This window comes from Euprymna scolopes, chromosome 29 (assembly GCF_053919585.1).
Source record: "Euprymna scolopes isolate OS-2025 chromosome 29, ASM5391958v1, whole genome shotgun sequence".
Classification (NCBI taxonomy): domain Eukaryota; kingdom Metazoa; phylum Mollusca; class Cephalopoda; order Sepiida; family Sepiolidae; genus Euprymna; species Euprymna scolopes.
Window position 1 is genome coordinate 6,206,691 of NC_136510.1, and position 24,915 is coordinate 6,231,605.

Genomic DNA, 24,915 nt, shown 5'->3' on the forward strand with positions numbered 1-24,915 from the left:
TCTCTCTTTATATATATATATATATATATATATATATATATATATATATATATATATATATATATATATATATATATACAGTAGCGTCCAAAACTAAGGGACAAAATTTTAAAACCTAATATTTGTTAGAAATAACAGCTGTGAAAAGCTGACATTTTGACAACTGGTAGTCGTTATCATCCATAATAACATACTAAAATTTGAATAATTTGCAAAGGATAGAAAAGGAATTATAACAATTATTTATTTATTTTCAAAATAGGAACGTCCAAAAGTAGGGGACAAAATTGAGAAAAACAATGCAAACAGCCAAAAGGCAATTAAAATTGTACATGTATTTTAAAGTCATTTAGCAGCAAAAACGCACATGAACCTACCGATGAGAAATATAAGAACGAAAAACCCATATTGGAATCCTTCAACCAAGTCATAGAAACTTAAAATCTAAAAAAAAATAATTAATAAAACCTGAAACAAAAAAATAAAACCTAAATAAATAAAATAAAATAAAACTAATATTGAAACAGATTAGTAAATGTGTCAACAAATTCACCGTTCTCACACAACTATTTTGTATCTAGAAATGCAAACAAAAATAAAAAAAGAAGGAAGGAAGGAAAAGGGACGGATAGAGATTATTAGTAGTAGTAGTCTTGGCTTTATTACAAGTGTTCTTATATTTGTCAACGGGTTAAAGTTATTTAGTTGTAAGAAAATAGCGACAGTATAGTGGTAATAAAGAATAGTTGCAAAACACCCCCACTTCCCATGTTAAATAATAATTTCAAAATAATAACGTTAATATTTCAGTGTGCAGGTCAAAATCTGCAAAAGAAGCGATTTGTGTTTATTTGTTTACGTTGTTATGGGTTAATGTTTATGCGTGCATGCACAACCGGATGTTGTAAACCAGAAAATGGGTTACATCACTCGTTATAAGGTCATTTGAATTTTATAATTATATAGATATATCACAAAAAGTGAGAATGTGTGTGTGTGTGTGTGTGTGTGTGTGTGTGAGGGCACTTCTCAATCTATATACTCAATGAGTTTTTGATCTACGGACTTGAAATTTGATATATAGGGTATTCAGATATGTGGAAAATTTTTTAATTGGTTTTGATCAGGAAAAAATTCTGCTAAGAGGTCAAAATTGAAAAATTGATATGTGGAAGTCATCGGATTTTTATCTGTTTGTCAACTGTTTCACGCATGCGTACGCGTGAAACATGACAGCTTCCTTATTTTAAGAATAATTAGATTCGAAAATACTTTTTAAGGATCATGTCAAGCTGGCCTAATGGTTATCGTACTTGACTCACTATTCTTAGGGTTTGGTTTCGATCTCAGCTCGAGTACTTTTTGTTTTTACTTACAAGAAATGAACTGTTTAGAAAGAAACATAAAACTCGCATGTACAGTTTCTTTCTGTTTTCTTTTTATACTTCTTTTTTTTTTTAAAGGAATTTAACATTACGTTTGATACCTACGATATTTATTTAATGTTACGTTTGATACCTACGATATTTATTTAATGTTACGTTTGATACCTACGATATTTATTTAATGTTACGTTTGATACCTACGATATTTATTTAATGTTACGTTTGATACCTACGATATTTATTTAATGTTACGTTTGATACCTACGATATTTATTTAATGTTACGTTTGATACCTACGATATTTATTTAATGTTACGTTTGATACCTACGATATTTATTTAATGTTACGTTTGATACCTACGATATTTATTTAATGTTACGTTTGATACCTACGATATTTATTTAATGTTACGTTTGATACCTACGATATTTATTTAATGTTACGTTTGATACCTACGATATTTATTTAATGTTACGTTTGATACCTACGATATTTATTTAATGTTACGTTTGATAATGTTACGATATTTCTATTTATAATAAATAAGAAATCTGCATTAATTAAAATATAATATTTATGCATATTTTTTTATTTTTTTTACACAGTGATCACCACTTATCAAGGCCCGGAAGCCACTCAGGGATAAGGGTTATTGCAAGTACATTACGTTAGTGTGGAGATTTGATGAAGTGTTTAATTAAGGGGGCGGTTCATTAGGAATTTGTTAACATTGGACTTGAAGACATCCAAGTTGTAGTCCGGAGGGAAGCAGGCAGACGGAACAGAGTTCCACAGGCGTGCAGTTCTAAGAAAGAAGCTTTGTTCATGGAATTCGCGTTTTGATTTAGGCACAGAAAAAGAGTGGGGGAAATTTTTCACAGTGGATTCAGCTAGACGGGTGTTTTTCGTGAAAGATTGGCGAGGGGGGGACCAGAGATTGGAGTTCAGACGAGCACCTGCCATGGAAATAACGATAAAACAAGGATAGGCTCGCAACGTCTCTTTTGTGGGAGAGAGGTTGCAGGGTAGAGAAAAGGGCATCCCCCACTAAGCCACAAAGTCTATTTTGTACTCTGTCAAGGCAGGATAGGCTGTTTTTTTTTTTTACAACCAAGCAACGCTTGGCAGCCTGCTAGTATATATATATATATATATATATATATATATATATATATATATATATATATATAATGAATTCTCCTGTCAATTTCGACGTATGAGGTTCCGCCACAACAGCTAAGGTGTTTGGAAATCCACACAGATGATTTGTTTATAGTGATGAAGGCTATGTGTTGAACCACCCACACTCTTTGGTATTACTGCTAACCTTTGTCGGTGCAAATGATTGCCACAAGACAGAGCATACAGTAGGCCACAGGTTTTTACATCAGAGTTAACCTTCTCCTAAATGCATGTCGTAACAAAGACGAGGGTGCATCACTCCCAGTGAATTAATGTGCCCCCAAATACCAACCTGGGAATTTCTATGACTTGGCGCGATATATACAGTGCTTAGCTTTCCCAAATGGTCACCCATCTGGTACTGGCCAGGCTCATCGTTGCTTAACCAGTGATCTGGCGAGAACCAATGTGTCAACGGAATTGTGCCGTGTGTATATATATATAAGAGCAAACAATAAAACATGTTAAAAAACACTTTGAAAAAAAGTTAAAAACATATTACTGCCTTTTCTCCTCGTTCTCTCTGTCTCCCCATATTTGCACTGCATTTTTGTTCATATACTCTTTCTTTCTCCTTACTTCTCCCCCCCTCTCCTTCTTTACTTCTTTCTCTTCTTTACTCCTGCTCTCTCACTCTCTCTATTTCCCATTCCTTCTCCCCTCTATTCCTCTTTACGTCTCCCCCTCTCTTTGCTCCTGCTCTCTCACTCTCGCTATTTCTACTCCTTCTTTCCTCTCTTCCTCTTTACTTCCCCCTCTTTTTATTTCTACTCTCTCTATCTTTACTCCTTCTCCCCGTATTCCCTTTTACTTCTCTCCCCTTCTTTATTCCTGCTCCCCCACTCTCTCTATCGCCACTCCTTCTCCTTCACCTCTTCGTCCTCATTCAGTAATGCCAAATACATGTGGTTCTGATCTAACCGATTCTCACATCTGGCTTTTTCCATATCTTTCACCACCATTACAGCAAGCCATCCATTATTCGTCTTGTGGTGGTGAACTCCAGATATAAGAATATGTTAACATAACAAAAACTGATTCACTTTGTGTGGCATGATAATGATGTAATTCGCCATCATCGTTTGTTTGTTTTTTTTTATACAAAAGAAATTCAAATCAATTGTGAGAACCATTTAAAAAAAAAAACAAGAACGGGTATCCATTTTTAAGATGCGGCCACCCAATCTGTGCGCTTAACAATGAAAATTCTTTTTCAAACTTAAGACAAATGAATGAATGCATATGGACGCATCTATGCTACGGTTTATGGCATCTCTTTCTCAAATTCCATCCATTAATAATTAATAAAGTTAACAAAATCTGCAATCCTTCTGCGATTGAATCAGATTTCCGACAACACAGTATGAGCAAATAGGAAGAGGACACATTCGGGTTTACACTGATTAATCCACTGGACCATCTGTAAAAAGTTGAATATCGAATATAATAGCAAGATTTATATGTTACTAGGCTTCCCGTGACCCGTTGGGTCAGTATATGTTAAGGCTAGCTATGGAATAGTGAGTATATTAATTATGACAAAAATATGCCCGCTTGCGAGTACAACAATGGCCACCACTTTAAACATAACGAATTACATTGCTTAATAGTGGAAAATTTAAATACAATAATTGTTTTCAGCATACCCGAAAACCTTCAGAAGTCGTCATTTTAAAGGAAAATGTTAAGGTGAAAACCAAGTAAAAATGTACCAAATCTTTTATTTTTATATTTGAGCAAAAATATGTTACATTATATAGGGTGTTGGTCATTCGAACCTTAAAATTTGTCTGACGTCACTTCCGCCAAATGGCTTTGTAAATAAAGAAGTGCGACTCTTATCGAAAGCACTTATCATGAGTCAACGGCTTTGTTTTTGTAATGTGTTTTACGTTTGTTTTAGTGTCTCAAATTGTAACATTAAAAAAAAAATGAATTTAAAAAAGTTTTAAACTGTTAAAAAAATGAAAATGAAGAAAGTTTTTCTTTTTTTTTTTTTTTGAGTGTTTGATAACGATTCCAACTTTCAATGCAAAATGCAAATAAAATTCTTAAAATGCCGATGAAAAAGTTTTGTTTTTATTTGCATATTTTAAACGCGAAAAATTTTGGATTAAAAAAAAACTTCATGACATTGTTCTCATGTAATACGCATGCGCAGAATTTTTCAAACCGGAAGGACGATTTAAACGCTTAAAGAAAGCAAGCCGATCTGAGTTTTATAATCATGTAGATTATTATTTATTTTTTATTATTGGAATCCTTTGAGATGAGTAGTTTTATCTTTATTATTTGCAGATTGTTATCCTTATCTATGATACATAGCTGTAGGAATTACAAAGTCATAGTGAATGGTGTATGACTTGTTTCCAACTGTTCTTTCTGGTAAACATGTTCCCAACACTTGCTACTATATATTTGTGGATAAGTTGTTAGGACATGTTTACCAGAAAGAACAGTTGGAAATAAGTTATACACCATCTACCATGACTAAACAATTCCTACAGCTATGTATCTAGAAAACAAAGCTTATCTTCTTAGTTGCATACTATAATTTCTTCTGACAGGTTTTATTTATTTAATTTATTTTTTACTTTTTTTCACCCTCAACAAGACATATTGATATAAGAGGCTATTATTTAAGACTATGTCTAACAGGGGACTACGTTAGGAGATGAACGAGATGTCTGTTCACTTGTGTCTCCTCAATGTACATACACTCAACAAACACATCTGGCAGCAAAATCCCACCCTTTAACTGGAGCAGTCGCTAAATGACAAAAAATCTTTTACTCTAATAGCTTCTTTTCTAAGCTCTGCATATTCTTTTTTTTTTTTGTCCATTCTTTTTTTCTATATGGTGTGTTAATATTCTTGTGTTCTTAGCATGAGAGTATAGGAATTTGTCAAACGTACAAATGTTTTCAACCCACATGGGTCGTCTTCAGGTATAATGAAAGTTTATTGGTGAATTTACTGACCATATGATGCATCTATACACATTTGAGTATGATGTGTATGTATACACGCACACACACACACATACACATGCACAAATAGAGCGAAAGAGAGAGAGTGAGAAAAATGTTAGATAAATATAAAGATAGACATGCTCATATATTTGTATAATTCTCTTTTAAACTAAAATGATTCTTAATGCCTCTTTGCTAAACAGTTTTTCTCCCCTTTCTAATGTTAACAGTTCAATCATATTTTATTCAAGACTAGTATTTTTATTATTATTTTATTTCTTTTTTCTGTTGCACAGGAAATACCAGGTCTACTAGTTAGTCTTATGTAAAATCGATTATGGTTGGCTGACAACCAAACAGAATCATTTCCATGCAAATTACTGTTTCAGTTGTCAAACAATGCTTAGCAACAGTGCTGCCACCTTCTCCAAACTATCAATTATTCAAGAGGACATAACTCTTTATGAAAATAGTGATCGCTTAACAGGCAACATTAATCAATACTTTTAAAGTGGAGTATAACGTTGTTGTTTTCTGGGTGCAATTGTTTAACAACAAATTTTCACAAAAAACACTCATTTAGTTACAACGACCATCAACAATTCCCACCCCCACTATTTGTCTGTGCCTAAATCTAAATGCAAATTTTATGAACAAAGCTTCTTTCCTAGAACTGCATACCTATGAAACTTTGTTCTGTTGGCCTGCTTTTCAGCTGGCTACAACATGGTCATCTTCAAATCTATATATATAAAAGCGAAAATATGTTTGTATGTGTGTTTGCTTTTTCTGTATGTCTACAAAAGGCTTCTTTCAGAGAAGCGGTCGCTCGCTTCACAACTTTTTAAAACTTTTTATATCACATGTAAATCGTAATATCTCACAGTTAACAACGAAGCTCGCCTGTCTATTTAATTTGCTCGATTTCGGGAAGATAAATATTCAATATTTGTCGCTCGCCGCATGTGGGTTAGTTTTTTTCCTATAACATCTTGGGGGAGGGGAAAAAAGCGTTCAGCTGTAAATGAATACTATCCTGCAGTCAAACTTGACCTCGTTAACTCATTAAAACGGGCACCTGCTAAATCCAAGTAATTAAATAAATTCAAACGTGTTTCCGTTAGCATCTCGTGGTGGGGCAATGGTTAATGTCGCACGTTTGTTTTTTCACACTTTAATTTACAACTTTGCCTCAACGGTTCGGGTTCGATCCTCATACTTACTTTTTTTTTTACCCCCCCCCCTCACACACACACCTCCAAACACCCGGGCAACGCTGGGTACCCCTCGCTAGTCTATATATATAAAAGGCAAAATGTGTGTGACCATTTTGTGTATGTCTCGCAAAGGCTTCTTTCGCACACGCTCCCGGGGTCGCTACTATCGCTTAAAACTGTTTATATACCCCCTATATAATAATATCTAGGATTTGGGAACACGGGTCGCCTCTAGATTTATTTACGTCGACTTTTACAAAATTATTGCTATTTTGGCTTCTCACGTGTTGATTTTGCGTTTTCGTATAAAAAGCGAAACTAATTCAAAACTAACAGTATGTTCTCGGCATCGCGCCGGAACAACGTCCAGAAGCAATCAGCTTTGATCAATGTGGGGCTAAACTCCTTATATCAAACAATTGCTAATCCCCTTTCATTTGGGGAGCCGGTTCCCCCCCCCTCATCATCATCTTGGGGAAGCGAAAACTGCACTGCATTGAAACAAAGTAAACAAACCCCAAAAAGCTGTCACGCATTAAATAAAATACTGCTACGTCATCTCGTAACGCTCCCGCGATGACCTCATTTAGTGGCTATCTGTCAATCAAACCTCTTTCACTCGCTTTATAAGCCTTATTTTAACACTATAATCAATTCCTCTTACTCTTGGCCTAGACGGTTGAGTGGTTGGAGTTTGTTTCACCTCCGCGTCAAGGCTCCCGGGTTCAATCCAGCCTCATGACCAAAACTATTTTTCTTTTTTCTTTTACATCTTTAAACACCCGGGCAACGTTTCTTTATTTTTTTTACTTCGCTTATTCTTTAGTTTACTCCCCCCCCCCTATACACATAGCGTTTTTTTTCGCTGTTTTCTTTTTTTTTTTTCGATTTTTTTAACATCGTTTCAGGGTTAATATTTAACACCCCCTCCCATACATACACCTACAAACACCTGGGCAACGCCGGGTACCCCCACTAGTCCAATATAAAAAAGCTCTTGTTGAGCTGTCTCCTTAAATAATACTACGATCACTACGTTGCTGTCTCTGACTACCTTACACTCATTAACCTGTATCCTTGAGTGAGTTTCAGGCTTGATAAATGGTGACCTCCTTGTAAAAAAAAAATTTAATGTTTTTTTTGACATTCATTTTCATTGATTTCTCAATAAGCTCCAAAAGTTTCATAAAAACTTAATCGAAGTTTTTTTTTTTTTTTTCAATCCATTTTTCAGTTTGTTTCAAATTTGTTGTACCAGAATATAAAAAATAACAATTATTTTTTTTTTGTTTTATTGAGGGATCAAGAAATTTCATTCGAAAATCTTTTCATTCTAATTTTTATCAAATTTAAATGATTCTGCATATTTTCGATAATTTACGCAGATTTGGAGTATTTGAATCATTTGGATTCATGGTCTCATCTTAAAAATTTAGTGTTCGGGAATCTTTTTGTTGAACTCGGGAATCTGCACAGAATTTTGAACAGGACCTTTTAATCTATGGAGGTAGCATGTCTTAAGTAATTTCGCCTGGAGTGGCAATACTTGTTATAGGTGTCAACAGATGAGGCTGTCTGAAGATACTGGTTTCCTGACCAAAGATACAACAAATATGGATATTATTGTTTTTTTTTGTTTTTTATTGTTTTTTTTTTACTTTCTCGTTGAAAAACTTGATCATGTTCTGCAAAGTCAAAAACAAGTTTTTTCTACAAAACAACCAAACCAAACACCATAAATAAATATTTGATGATATAAAGAACGTGAAACATACATTTTTTTTTCGAAAATGATTGGATTTGGCATCAAATAACCTGAAAAATGGTTGATATGCCATAAAACAAAACCAACCAACTATAAATCAATCGACTTAAATGATTGATATTAAGTGTGCTATGTTTAAAATTAAATATTTGTTGGATCGAATGATGTATTTTCTTTTTCTTCTCTCTTTCCTATTATTGGCTTTCTTTTCATTAAACATTTCTTGGCATATATGTCTATCTGGGTTGTTCGTTTAAGAGAAGAACCGTTTTGGATTTGAGCCAACGTTCATTGTGGATATTTTGTTGATGAAAAAGCATTTACCAGAACATTCCACTCAGCGATAATTACAATTCCGTTTTTCATTGCATTCAATGTTCAATTTCTGATGTATATATATAAAAAAAAAAAGCATCTTTAAATTATATATGTACTAGCGGGGGTGGGGGCGTTTGCCAGGTGGTAAAAAAAAAAAAGACAAAAATAAAACAGGGACTTGGGTGCCATCAGCCAGAAGCAAAACCGAAAGCAAAATTTTATAAGCTAAAAAAAAACAAAAACAAGCATGCTCTGTTGAGGTTGCTCCAGTCCTCTCCAAACTTTACAACAAATGCTTTAATGAATCTTGGTTTCCTGACTGCTGGAAAACTGCTTCTGTGGTACCAGTTTACAAGGATTCTCGCGAAAGAACTGACCCCTTAAATTATCTTCCCATTAGCCTCTGAAGGTATATACCATACACTGGACAAAGCAGGGGAGGATAGAGCGGTAGCCCTAGATATATCTAAGGCTTTTGACAGGGTTTGGCAAAATGGTCTCCTCAGGATAATCAGATCATATGGTATCACTGGATGAATACTTAACATAATTAAATTCTTCTTAAATAAGAGAAGAATCTTGTAGCTTATGTCCCTGATAGTAGCCCCTACATTGTTTGGGATGAAAATGTAATTAAAAAAAAATCCAATATCAATTCTTTTGCTTTTCATAAATTTTGAATCAGTTTTTATCATTGATAATATGTTGAATTATTCTTTCATGTATTTTATTTCATTTGTTTCAGAAAAATATCTCGTTGGAAACAAGTGTTCTTCATGAAAATTACATTGCCATCTTTTTCCACAATGGAAGCCCAAAAGCAACAACTAATGCATTAAAAAGAAACGTTTTCACCTCAAACTGCTGACCAAAAATTTTTTTTTTAATTTTGAGATCTCTATCAATAAATTCTGTTTTATAAATTATTTTTGTTTTTTTTAATATAAACTTTGAATTTGTTTTCTTTTCATTTTGTTGATTTTCCAAAAAAAATGAAGACAATAAAATTGTTTGTCACAAAAATTGTCCAAAAACAGTCTTAATCCCTGCGAGTTCAAAGAGCCAAAATATTTAGTGACTGATTTCAAAAATATCCTCCATTCTATGATAAAGAGCAATGTGTATTTATTTGTCAACTCTAACCTTCACTCCTGATCTCAAATGGAACACGTGCATCAAATCCGTTGCCAAGGTCACTGGAAAAATGGTTGGATCATTCTACCACTCCAGTAGGTATCTCATTGCCAACGCAATCCTCTATCTGTATAAGAGCTAGATACTCCTCAAAATGGATTACTGTTGCCACATCTGGGCAGGAGTTGCTCAACACTCCCTATCCAGCCTTGATAGAGTTCAAAACTGGCTTTAAAACCTCGTAGATGATTCCCTTTTCTCTTTCCTGCAACTTCTTTCCCACAGAAAAGATATTGCGAGCTTGTCTCTGTTCTATCGCTATTTTCATGGCCAGTGCATAATGGTTCCCCCTTGCCAAACTTTCACAAAAACAAAAAAATAAACACTCAACTAGCTACAACCACTATAAACGATTTCCCATAAACTACTGGGACTGATTTTCAATCCTGATCTGAAATGGAGCACGTACATCAAATCTGTTGCCAAGGTTGCTGGAAAAATGGTTGGATCATTCTACCACTCCAGTAGGTATCCCACTAGCGATGTAATCCTCTATCTATATAAGAGCCAAATACATCCTAAAATGGAGTACTGTTGCCACATCTGCATAGAAGCTGCTCGGCGCACCCTATCTTACCTTGATAGAGTTCAAAATAGACTTTGTAACCTCGTAGGAGATGCCCTTTTCTCTTCCCTGCAACCTCTTTTCTACAGAACAGATGTTACAAACCTGTCTCTGCTTTATCATTATTTTCATGGCAAGTGCTTGTCTGAACTTCAATCTATGCCCCCCCTTGCCAAACTTTCACGAAAAACACTCATCTAGCTAAAACCACTATTAACAATTTCCCCCACTTTTTATCTGTGCCTAAACCTAAACGTAGATTCCATGAACAAAGTTTCTTTCTTAGAACTGCATGCCTGTGAAACTCTCTTCTGTTTGCCTGCTTTCCAGCTAACTACAATATGGTTGTCTTCAAATCCAACATAAACAAGTTCTTGATGAGACATTCCTCTTAAGTCATCCAATTTACCAAATTTCCACTGCTAACAATTACTACGATAGTGTTCCATTGACTACTGTACACTCATTAATCCTTATCCTTGAGTGGCCTCTCAGCCTTGATAAGTCGTGGCCTCTCAGCCTTGATAAGTCGTGGCTCCTTTGTAAAAAAAAACAAAAAAACTAAAAGAAAAACTAATCCTTTGGCCTGCTTTGGGTAGGATTGAAACCGCTATCTTCAGACAATGCTCACCTAGAACTGTAGAGACTCAACACTTCTATCCATTGTGCCACGGGCCCCAAGGTGGAACAACAACAACAATGAAAATAAGGCTAATAGCCCGCACAAAAGAATGAATGCACAAATTATGAATTTTTATCTCAAAAGATTCCAAAAATGAAAAAAAAAAAAAGAAAGAAAGAACCACTCATCAGAATATTTGGTAGAACAAAAAAGCAAATGATCTTTGATGGAAAAAATTATGAATTTGTTAAGTTCCCAAATGTTCTTGAAACATTTTGCATGTGAAATTATTAAACTGACATCTTTGTCAATTTCTTTTATTTATGAAATATGCTGGATAATAAGACGAAAATTGAATAAATTCTACAAGGTGGAATGATAAAATTGTCGCCCTAGGAAAAATAATGATTCCATTTTTGTTTGATGAAAATCAGTTTTCTTCTTTTTTGTTGTTGTTGCAGACCATCTACTAGTTGGCCAGTTTTGTACAAATCCTAAGAGCAATAGGAGCCTTCTATCATGTTTGAAAGTGACACAATGTTCAATGAGCTGCTGTATAACTCATGCTCTCTACCAATCCAAGTTATGACAACAGGACCATTGCCAGCACCCTCAAAATGCAAGTCTGGATGGTACAATGCTTGAGGGCACAGCTCAACAAAATTACCGGCCACAGTTATGGTGTTTGGTGCAATTTCAAGTGAGGACCACATCATGCCACCTCACACCTTTGAAGTCGGCTTGAAAGTCAACACCAAAGTGTATCTGGATGCATTGAAGAGTGTTGTGATTCCTTGGTGTAATTAAGTGGTCACTGACAGACCCTACGCCGGCTAACAAGTCCAAAGAAACACAGGCTTGGCTTCAGAAGGAGTGCTAAAACTTTGTACTCTTCTCTCACTGGCCCCCACTTCTCACTGACCTGAACCCACTGGACTACTCATACATCGAGAACATCACCAACATGACCTCCCACAGCATCAAAGCCAGCCTGATCGTCACAATACATTGAGAACCCGTCGATGCTTGTGGAAAAGGCATACTCCCAGTTCTAGACCCGTATCAAGGCAGTGATTGAGGCTGAAGGTGGCTACATTGAATAGATGTCAGCTCTACTACATAATCAAGTTACCTGAATTGATTTTTTTCAATAAAAGTTTTAAAATAAATAAAGTAGTGTTGTTTTATTTAGAGCGACAAATTTATAGTTCCATCCTGTACTTTATAAAAAAATGGATCAAAACACCTCTTGTAAATTTTAGAATTTTACAAAAGAATTGATTATTTTTTTGTAAAGTAGAATTTATTCAATTTTATTAAAACTAGTCGACGCATTTTATATCGATAATTGTATTAGATCTGTATTGACAAAATTTTGCTTGCCTAAATAATGATAGCTAAACGTGCCTATGCAATGATCGTTTCATCTGAACTAGGTCTTTATTTTCTACATTTTTTTCCAAAAAAAAAAAAGGGTAAAAAATTGATTTTTTTCAATGTTCAGACGATAAAGAGTTGTGGATGGCGGTTGCCATCTTTGATTGCTTTTCTGCTTGTTTATTTTTATGCTGAGAATTCCATGCAAAGGCTGACCGGCACATGTTTAGACATGAAAAGAAATTCTTCATAAGAATTTCGATAAAGGCCAAGTTATGAGGTCAAAGGTTAATCACATTATTTTCTTTCTTCATGAAACTTTTCAATAAATCAATTCGACTATGCTTGCATTGCTCAGAAAAGAAAGAAAGAGTTGAGGGTGGCAGTAAAGATGTACAAACACACACACACACACACACACATATATATATATATATATATATATATATATATATATAGTCATCCATATATAGTACTGTTTCACAGCATATCAATGCGGCTAGGCAAGCAACTACCTCAAACTAGGATCGAAACCTGATCACCGAAACGAATATATAAATATATTAGAAAAGATTATTCCAAAGGTTTAATATATTTAAAAACTATTAGCCAATGGAAGTGTACATATATCAATAAGAATTTAAATTGACTCAAATATTAAGCAACATGATTAACATTTCGGTAATCGAGCATGCATATATATATATATATATATATATATATATATATATATATATATATATATATATATATATATATATGCATATAAATATATATATATATATATATATTTAAAATTAAATATGTTTTTAACTCTTTTTCAAGATGTCTTTTAACATGTTTTATTAATCATTTGTTCATATATATATATATATATGAGCAAACAGTTAATGAAATATGTTAAAAAACACTTTGAAATGAGTTTAAAACATATTTAATCTGAAAAGGAAACACTAGATAAATGGATAGTCCTTAATCCGCAGAGTTTCGAAGAAATACTCTCCTTCTCATCAGAGGGTAGGAATTAGCAAAATGCGGGATTGGATTTTGCATGCAGAAGTATTTGATGAAACAAAAAATAAGTCAAAGATCTTACTTGAAAACAAAATAAGTTAAGCAGAGGGAATATGGTAAAGAAAAAGGTGATTACACATTAATGGATAGTCTGGTGGAAGATAAAAAATCCAGTGACGGTAAAATTCAAATGTAAAACTTCAAGAAAGTTAAAAGAATTTCCATTTGTACAAGTAAAATCCAAGGAAATCCTGTAATTGGAAGAAGATGGTCCATAATAATCCAAAGGCAGAAATCCATGGAATAATTCACAAAAATGTGTACAAGGTAAAAATGATATTAATAAAAGAAAAATAAGATGTGCTTTTCACTCTACTTCCGAGACATAACTATAAATAAAAAAAATCAGGGAAGAGAAAGGAGAAAAAAAAAAGATAAAGTTAAATATAAAATATAAAATAAAGGGAAACAAAAGTCAAACTGACCCAGGCAGGAAATGTTAAAGGCGCGAAAATATATATAGGGCAAAATAATATAGGTCAACTGAAATGTACAGGTTATCACTTTAAAAAAAAAGGTCAGCAAGAATTGTTAAACGACATTAAAAGGAAAATAAAAATAAATAAATATATAATAATAAAATAGAAAATAAAAAATAAATAAATAAAAAAATGAAATATAATAAAAAGTAAAATATAAAATATAATATATAATATAAAATAAAGTAAAATAAGAATAAAAATAAAAAATAAAAATAAAAATTATTTAAGGGGAGAAGATGGCCGGTATCTGCAATTTTAGGGGAAAAAAAAGTAAGTAAATTCATACAGTAAAATTTAAGTAAATATACATACAAGATATGAAAGTTGATATAAAAAAATATATTTTCGCGAAAATTATCTTTACTTTCATCATATTTTGCTTATGGTAAAATTTTTGAGTATCAAAACCTATCTCTTTACAACCCACTCCTTTTCATAACCTATCATACTTTCATCAATCACAGTCCATTTTCTGTAAGCTGTTTTTGAACCCAGTCAACGACGGGTACTTCTGCTAGTATATATATATATATATTTGGTAAAACTGGTAATTAGTAAAAACCTGAAGAGAGTGCTCAATACTATTGCAGAGCAAATATGTGTTTTATTTTTTTATTACCGCTTTATCTGTTTGGTTACATATGTTTCGGATGTTGGACCGTGTTTACGATCTAACAGATAAAACAGTAATAAAAAATAAAACATATATATATATATATAATTATTTTTTTTTTTTTTTTTTACTATAATAATTAAATACCTACAGACACTAGTGTTTCATCCTTTCAGGATTCTTCAGTGCAGGGTGTCACGATTACTACCAGTCGAACGATTCGAACCCCGCGACACGAGGCATCTCTGGCTCGATTAGCGGAGGCCGTATATATATATATATATATATATATATATATATATATATATATATTTTTTTTTTTTTTTTTTTTACTATAATAATTAAATACCTACAGACACTAGTGTTTCATCCTTTCAGGATTCTTCAGTGCAGGGTGTCACGATTACTACCAGTCGAACGATTCGAACCCCGCGACACGAGACATATATATATATATATATATATATATATATATATATATATATATATATATATATATATATATATAAAAGCTCCACTGTTGAACACTGTTTCAAAATGGTTTCACCTGCTACTTAATCAACACAACGCAAAGCTTTTTATTTGTTTATAAATTAATAAACAAATCGAGTACTGTAAAAGTAGCAGTCTAAATTTTTATATAAATGAACTTTTGATGAGATTGTTTTTGCACCGATTCCATGGTTCAGCTGTTAACTATCAATTAGATGGTTGTAAGTTCGATCCCTGACTCAGGATAGGTGCTACTTAGCCGCACTGAAGACCTGTGAAATATATATACCTCAACCTGTGTATACACACATCCATAGGTTGGAGTCAGTGTTGTTGAAGGACTTTTAACTTCTTTTGAGTTCAGAAATTTTAATATTTTAACTACAAACATCATGATTTAATCTCATCATCAGTTTAACTCCCATTTTATCTGCTGAGGATTTTACTAAAAATGTACAACCAAAATTATTCTCGATCATTGTACGGTACGACTCATTGCTGTTGCCGTTCCTATTTACAATGCCTCCCCACGGGACAGAGTTAGACACCAGGGTCGTTTTTTAACGTGGAGTAAAGGAACAAAAATAAAAATTGTCTCAGTCGTGAAGGATTTCTTCTCCACTAACAGAGAACAAATTGTCATATAAAGACACGAGTAAAATTGCTTGAATCAGCAGCAGACGAATTGGACAATTTAGTCGTGCCGGATTTTGATCGTACATAAGGGAGTTTTCTAAAATTGTACGGTAAAATCCATTGAGTGCGTACGGTGGTTATATGAGAAAATAAAGCTGTGTACGCATTATAAATGTTTCTTTTCTGTGTCTTATGTTATACATTAGTACATTTTATTTCGTTTTCCGGTACACTCAATCTGACTTTTTGATCACCCGTCTGGTCGGCCATATTGGATCAGCATTAGTTATTTAGACGAGACATTTAAATCATGATTTTCTCTATTCTAGATGGGTGCAGTAAATAAACTTAAGTAATCTCCAAAAATACCGTTTGGGCTTACAACATGGCCGCCAGAAGAGTCAACAAAAAACTGCGAATAAAATATATAAAACTCGTAATTTCTGTTTTTAAAGTGGGTTGTCAATTTTCTTTATGAAATATACTTCCAAAATAAACTATTACAGTCGTTTAAAACATAATAGAAGTATTATTTTTTATTTTTTAAAAACAATGTTTACAAAATGTCTACGCACGTTCGTAGACATTTTGTAAACATTGTTTTTAAAAAATAAAAAATAATACTTCTATTATGTTTTAAACGACTGTAATAGTTTATTTTGGAAGTATTTGGGAATATTTAATAAAAAGCGGGAGTTTTCTAAATAAATTCTAAGTAAATAACATTTTAGGTATGGACTTAAAAAGATATTTGCCAAAAAATAACCTCTCCAAACTTCTGAGTAAATTCGTTTTATTGTTTTTTACAAGATTGTTTTACGATATTTTATGCTGATGGACCCAGTCAGTCGCCTGCGTCAAAGTTGCTTTAATCAGTAGCAGCGGCAATTAGTCGTACATTAATCGTACATAATTTTTAATCGTACATATTTAGTAAAACCGATTTGCTGGCATAGATTAAACGACTTTAAGAAATGAACTTCAAAACAAACCTATCTTTGGCGAGGTTTCTATTTATCGTTCTTTTCCTCATGCACATTTTTATCACTTTTTTCCCATGTTTTCCTTCACTTTATCCTGTAACTGAACGTGGGACGATTAGAATCTTAAAAAGATCTCTCGGTTGAAATGTCTGAAATAGCGAGTGAATGTCATCCTTAACAAAAACAAAATAAGAAAATTGAAACACACACATACACACGCATACATAAACTGTCTATACTTGTATAAGTAGTGTTCCAAAATAATGCCTCCTATTTTTATATTCCGGCCAAATGAAGCAGCAGGGATTGCAAACTGCATTGTTATGATGACTAAACTTATGCATTCGTAACCTAAAAATTTCGGCTCTCTGTTGCAGATATTGACGGTGTGAGACTCTAAGAAAGCAACCCCTGCCTTCGCCATGCACCAGAAACAGAGATATGTCATTGAATTCCTCCACACAGAAAAAATTGAATTGATCAATATTCACCGGCGCCTTTTGAATGTTTATGAAGCCGATGCAGTTGATGTCACTACAGTTAAGAGTCTCTTAACTTAAGAGATTGGTTCGTTAATTTCAGAGATGTGAGTGACAAAGTGCGCTCTGGACACCCATGCACGGCGATCGTTCATCACAGACAAAAGTGCATTGAGAATCGTGGTGACTATGTAGAAAAATAAATTCTGAATCACAAAAGGTCACTCGTTTTAATGGTACCACTCTCGTCTTCGTAGCTCTGTAACGTTTTAATTTAAAAAAAAATAGGAGGCCTTACTTTTGGAATGATCCTCGTACATACATACACCTATTTTACATAATTTATTATCCACACACACAGACACACACATACACGTGTGCACGCGCATGCAATCATTTGTGTAAATTATATTTACAGATAATGCTATGCACAAATCGATGGCTGCAGACGAGTTCGCATATATCTGCACATTTGCTCGACGCCTTCTTCAAAACCGTGTTTTTCCTTTTCCTGAGTTCAGTCTGACATAGAAAATGGCGTTTCTGGTGGAGATTGACGTCTAAATTGGAACAAATGTATTTTTGGTGTTCGACTAAGATGAAAAATTTAAAGCAATCGAGCGGCATCTCTACTGCTCCCACGGCAATGATGACGTCAATATCATCGCCATCTTCTTCTGATTCTTCTGATTCTTCTTCTCCTATTTCTAGTTTTCTTTCTTTTTCTTTTTTATTTCTATTTTCTTCTTCTATTTTTCTTGTACGTCTTTTTCCACTATTTCAATTTTTCTTCTGTTTTTCTTTTTTCCTCTTTTTCTGCTACAGTAGAACTCCGGGATGCAGCAATAAAAATTAGTAACAAAATACAGTACAGTATACAGGGTGACCAAAAAAATCGGGCCCCAACTCTAATTAGGCCCCGTTTTTTAGTGTTTTGTCCGAATGAAATGAAACTAGTTTATTATATTCAAAACATCACATCAAAACACTAGGGTCTTTGGCCTTTATTTTCTCCGTTCTATTGCAATGCATATGTTCTGGCCTCCATTTAGTTTTTTTTTTGGGGGGGGCACCCTGTATAATACACATGTATATAATCAAATAGCATTATAAATAACACTGTAAGGCGGGGCAAATACCGTAACCAGGGACCGGAAAACATCATATTCCACATCGTAACCTGAAAAACCCGTATCCTAGGGCCACTGTATCCCGAGGTTTCACTGTATTTTTATTTTTCTTCTTTTTTGTCTTCTATTTCTATTTTCCTTACTTTTCTTCTTCTTCTTCTTCTTCTTCTTCTTCTTCTTCTTCTTCTTCTTCTTCACTGTTAATTAGCGTCAATAAAAAAAAATAATGGCTGTACGAAACCTAGAGCAGACAAGAAAAATGAGAAATGTAATAGCTGAGCAAAACCACGAAGGAATGGTGTAATGATGAAAAAAAAAAAATGCAAATGAGATGCGAACGATTCTCTGCCAATTTACCATTTTTTTTCTTTCATCGCCTCAACAAATCGATTTTAGAAATATTTAAGAATTTTCCAGATGAATCAAAATATTTTACCTTTTTTTTTTAGACAAGAATTTATATACATATTTTTTTTTAGGAGTAACTGCTTATCAAGGCTACGGGTCACTTGAGGATAAAAGTTAATGCGTGTCGGAGAGATTGTGAGATGACACAGTGATGATCAGTAATGGTCGAACCGGGTAAAGTTTGATTATTTAAGAATAAGAATATGTTATAATCAGCTGAGAAGCAGCCCTTCAGTATTGTGTTCCACAGACAGACAGTTTTAGAAACTAAACTTTGCTCATGGAATTTTCGTTTCGTTTTACACACTGATTGAGATTAAGTGAAAATTATTGACAGTGGTTGCAACTAAACGAGTATTTGTTGTGAATGTTTTGCACAGGGTGGGGTAACCATAGATTGGAGCTCAGTCGAGCACCTACCGTAAAAGTAACAATAGAGGAAAGATAGCCTCACAACGTCTCTTCTATGAGGAAGTGGAAAGTCTCCGCCCACGAGATTCAAAGACGGTTTTGAACTGTTTTGTCAAGACAGGATAGAGTGCTCTGAGCAGCCCCTCCCCAGATGTGGCAACAGTACTCCATTTTAAGACTTATTTGCATGTTATACAGATAGAGAATTGCATTGGGAGTGAGCCACTTTCTGGAGCAGTAGAATGATCCATCCATTTTTCTTATGACTTTAGCACTGGGTCTTTCATATATATATATTCTAGCAGGGAAACCTGACATTGCCCGGTATTGAATGAATGAGGATCAACAAGTGTATTATTCTCCATGTTTTTATTCTCATCAAAATCGATGAAATTGCCCATTTTTCAATCAAATCGATTGGTTACCTGCTCTAGTTGGGGACTCACCACGGTGCACCAGGAAGAAGTTTCATATGCCTCCTCACAGTGACTTAGTCCACAATACATTCTAGTCTACATTGCACTGTAGAGTAAATGTCATTAAAATAACAAACTGTCGATTTTATAAAATTATTTTTATATAATGACCTGAATTAAAGTTTGAAAATGCAAAAGTCAAGTATCATGGTGCAATTGTGCTCTAAACAGAAACATTCATTTCAAACACACTCCTGTCATCTCCAAGAACCTTATGGTGAATGTATATGCCAGGCCTTTCTGCTTGTGCGGCAATAAAATTTCTTAAATGCACTTGTGAAGTTAGGTTGTATAAAGCATTAACTTTAGTAAAAATCGTCTGCTCCTTTGTTCATCAGATTTTTTTTATTATCGATTATTGATACGTATTAAAGACATTTCAATACAAAACCTATCTAAGAACACTGCCAGACACTTAAAGTACATTTGTGTGAAATTTTTAAAAAAATGGCCCAGCCATTTGGGAGTCCATAGGTAACGAACACACACACACACACACACACACACACACACACACACATACACACACAGGCTAAATTCCTTTTATATAATAGCAGAGATACTAGCAGGGAGACCCGATTTTGTCCGGGATTGAATGAGGATCAACAAATGTTTCACCCTCCCATATTTTTATTGATTGTCATCAAAAATTGGTGAAATCAACTATTTTTTAAATCAAATAATTGACTGATTGCTGTAATTAGGGACTCTACTCTTGCAGTGCACAAATGCCTTCCCGCAATGACCTAGTCCTCTATACATTGTAGTTTACATTGCACTGTAGAGAATCTACTGTTTATTTTATGAAATTATCTGTGAATAATTATTTTCCACTTAAAGTTTCACAAAAATCAAGTATCATTGTTCAATTGTGCTCGAAAAGGAAGCATTCATTTTGAATGTGACCCTGTCTTATAAAAGAATCTATAATTGATTTTATAGAATGGGCCTTTCTGCTTGTGCGGTGATAAAACTTTGTTGAAAAAACTTTTTTTCTTTTTTTATTCAATCTTCACCCCAAACAAGGCAAGTGCCACTTTGAAGTAGGGGGTTACTATCGGGAACAATTTGCAGGGGCATTATGAAGGGAGATGAGTAGAAAGATGTTTGTTGACATTACACTTGAACTTCTGCATATCAGTACAGTTGAGAAAGTAGTATCCCGGAAGAGAGTTCCAAAGACTTGTAGTTCTGGGGAAGAAACTATTGGAGTAAAAGGCTTTCTTACACCTAGGGATCTCTACTATAAAGGGGTAGGACTTAGCTGCTTGTCGGTTCCGTCGGGGGTAGTCACGTCGAGGAGGTACAAGTGCTTGCAGTTCGTCAGAGCATTCACCATTAAAGTATTTGTAGAACAAACAGAGGCATGCAACATTTTGTCGATGGAACAGAGGCTGAAGTTTAAATGACATTTCAGGACTAATCAGGTTGGCGACTCTCTTTTGAACCCTGTCACTTTATTTCTCTTGTCGACCACATGGAGTTTTTCTTGTGATGGCAAGCTCGCACACACTTGCTAATTGGCACACGTGCTTTAACGGCTGCTGCTGCTTCTAATATTTTCGCTAGCCAGCTAATCTTCGGCTCCTGCTGATATTTTCACATGCGCATATGTGCTCTGTTACACTTACTCATTATTATTATGTTATAAGATAATATATTATGAATGTACGGCATAATCACGTTGACACACAGGTCCTCGTCAGATCACCAAGGTTAAGCAATGTTGAGCCTGGCTAGTACCAGATGGGTGACCATTTGGGAATTCTAGGCGCTGTATGTGCTTTCTGCTTATCTCGGCATTGTTTTCAGTCGTTCTAAACCTCTGCTTGCCTCTGGTATTCAACAATGTCGAATCAGGAGAAGTGTGGTTGGAGACTGCGCAACTCTTGCCACAAAAATTTCATGCGCAGGCACCCTTACTGTGGGTATCCATGGTCTGTCAAGACTGAAGGAAGCCTTAATTATTGATGATATTATATTATAATATATTATTATTGATAATATTATGTCATAATATATTATTATTGATAATATTATATTATAATATATTATTATTGATAATATTATGTTATAATATATTATTATTGATAATATTATATTATGATATATTATTATTGACAATATTATAATATATTATTATCGATAATATTATATTATAATATATTATTATTGATGATATTATATTATAATATATTGATAATATTATGTTATAATATATTATTATTGATAATATTATATTATAATATATTATTATTGATAATATTATGTTATAATACATTATTATTGATAATATTGTTATAATATATTATTATTGATAATATTATATTATAATATATTATTATTGATGATATTATATTATAATATATTATTGATAATATTATATTATAATATATTATTATTGATAATATTATATTATAATTTTTTTTTTTTTTTACATAGTGGTCACCACTTATCAAGGTCCGGAAGCCACTCAGAGATAAGGGTTATTGCAAGTACATTACGTTAGTGTGGAGAAGTGTTTACTTAAGGGGGCGGTTCATTAAGAATTTGTTAACGTTGGACTTGAAGACATCCAAGTTGTAGTCAGGTGGGAAGCAGGCAAACGGAACAGTTCCACAGGCGTGCAGTTTTAAGAAAGAAGCTTTGTTCATGGAGTCCACGTTTTGATTTAGGCACAGATAAAGAGTGGGGGAAATTTTTCACAATATATTATTATTGATAATATTATCTATATATATATATATAAAAATGTAACTGTTGGTTCGTTCGGAATTAATTGTCTAAAAAACCACTGGACGGATGGCTTCCACGTTTTGGTATAATATGTTTACTATATCCATGTGTGTTTTTATATATTTCTTTTTAATTATAACATTATAATTAATTTTTCTATGATAAATAGGTGTTTTTCTTTGTACCGAGAGGGCATTCTTTTTTATTTAGGGACAATTATTTATTACCGCTTCCTGTCACGTGACCAGTGTTATAATTTAGCGGTTTTCCTGCTAGATCTGGAGATTTCGTTTGCAATCTAGCGGGGAATTCTAGAAAATCTTGAGATATTTGGCACCCACACACCCGCATTATATTATTAAAAAATAAAGAAAACCCGAAAAGCGATTGAAAATACTTTAAAACATAAAATAAACTCATTCATGTAAGTAAAAAAAAGTAGCATTTATTGCCTTTGGTAACAATTATTTATTGATTATTTGTTTTGTTTTTCACCTTTTTTTCGACTAACCATTCTTAAATCTCACTATAAAATCGATTTTTCCAAGTACATTTTAGGTGGGGGGGGGGCATTCCAACCTCCGAAGGGGTTTGTATTACTGTACACATAGATTCGAAAAAGTTGTCAAAAAACAAAGATATAACAAATAAATATTATCAAAGGCAAGATAAGTTACTTTTCTGCCAAACTGGATATATTTTTCGTGTTTTTATTCAATGTAACATATTTATTCAGCTCGAAAAACATACAGTGTTTACCGATGTATTTGAAAATTCAAGATGGCGTCTCACACCCTCTTTAACACCGTAAGTTTGGAAAAAGGTGTTATAAATAAAAAACTATACAAAATACTATTAAAAACCCGCCGAATATATGTCAACCTATGTCACAGTAACATGTATTGAGCGAGTTTTTAACAGTATTTTATCCGGTTTTTTATTTATAACATCTTTTCTCAAACTTACCGTGTTAAAGAGAGAATCAGACTCCATCTTGAATGTTCCAATACATCGGTAAACACTGTATGGTTTTCGAGCTGAATAAACATGTTACATTGAATAAAAACACGAAAAATATATCCAGTTAAGTAGAAAAGTAACTTATCTTGCCTTTGATAACATTTATTTGTTATATATTTGTTTTTTGACAACTTTTTCGAATCTATGTGTACAGTAATACAAACCCTAAGTTAAAAATCTAGCGATTTTCTGGACATTTCTTTTTCCTGATCTCGCGGGTTTTTTTTTAAATCTCAGTTGACAACATTGCATCACTAAAAAAACACCACAGGCTTAATGTAAACAGAATGTGTTTACAATATCGGTAAATTTTCAATGGGTTTAATTACATGATTATTGATAATGTAACCATGTGATTGAACTTTAATTTAAATTAACCACACGTGGTCGAAAAATGAATGCCGACGCTCAAAGTGTATACACATTTTGACTCCTCCTTTTACTTAAAAATTCACCAAAAATCAGGAAATTAACGAATTTTAATGAAAGTTGCAGTATTTTTCAAATAATGATCGCAGAATATAATGAACTAATTATTTTTACTTAACTCTTAGTGAAAATGTTTTACTTTGTTTAAACAAAAAATACCTTTACTAAAGTTATGGTTTTCAGTAGTAAATAAAAAACACAAGAATTTATTTTTGCTTTTTTTAAAGCATCGTAATTTGTAACAATAAAAAATAATTTTTATAGTAGCATTACGAAAAAAGCCCCTAAAGTCCGTATTAATGTATTCGATATAACTCGAAGAAAAATGAATTCTAGCATACTATTCAGGAAATTAAAGATTCAATTAGATTCCTATTTCAGTCACCTAAATTATTTAGGGTGAAATGAGTTTAGGAATTTATAGCCAAACCTAAATATTTTTTTTTTGTAAATATCCAGATACGCTACTACAGAACACCGACCACTCTAATTTGTTTTGGGGGGGGGGTGATGTTGGGGGGCTCGCGCCCCCAATGTACAAAGTAAAATCTTCGGAAAATGTTAAATGGTGTTCAAATTGGTAAATGTCGGTGCGTTACTTACGGAAAATTTGAAAATTCGATGTTCCAGGTAAAAAAAAAAAAAAACAGATAAATTACCCCCCCCCCTACTCCAACTTGGTGTGCTTTCCTTTTCTTATTTTATTTCTTTTTCAGCTAATTTTAAATTTTCCGCCCAAAAAGCGCTATAATGTATTTTTGAAAATTAGAAAATTCTATGTCCTGGAAAAAAAAAAATCCCCTCCCCCCCAACGTAGTTTGCTTGGTGAAGCCGTCGTTTATGCTACAGCATGCATACACATAGCATAAACGGAAGCTGCAAAATGGTGGAAAGAAGTTCGTGGGTTCAGGGGTAAATACCATGCAAACGGTAAATTTGCCCCAACTT

At 33.4% G+C, this 24,915-nt stretch overlaps 1 protein-coding gene across 1 annotated transcript in view; it reads left to right on the forward strand.

Moving 5' to 3' along the window:
• The window catches only part of LOC145252470 (proteasome assembly chaperone 4-like), a 167,734-nt gene extending 157,968 nt beyond the window's left edge, over positions 1 to 9,766 (forward strand). The window contains exon 4 of the mRNA XM_080111894.1: positions 9,586 to 9,766. The gene's annotated coding sequence lies outside the window, so the exon portion shown is untranslated. The remainder of the gene's footprint in view (positions 1 to 9,585) is intronic.
• Positions 9,767 to 24,915: the final 15,149 nt, after the last annotated feature.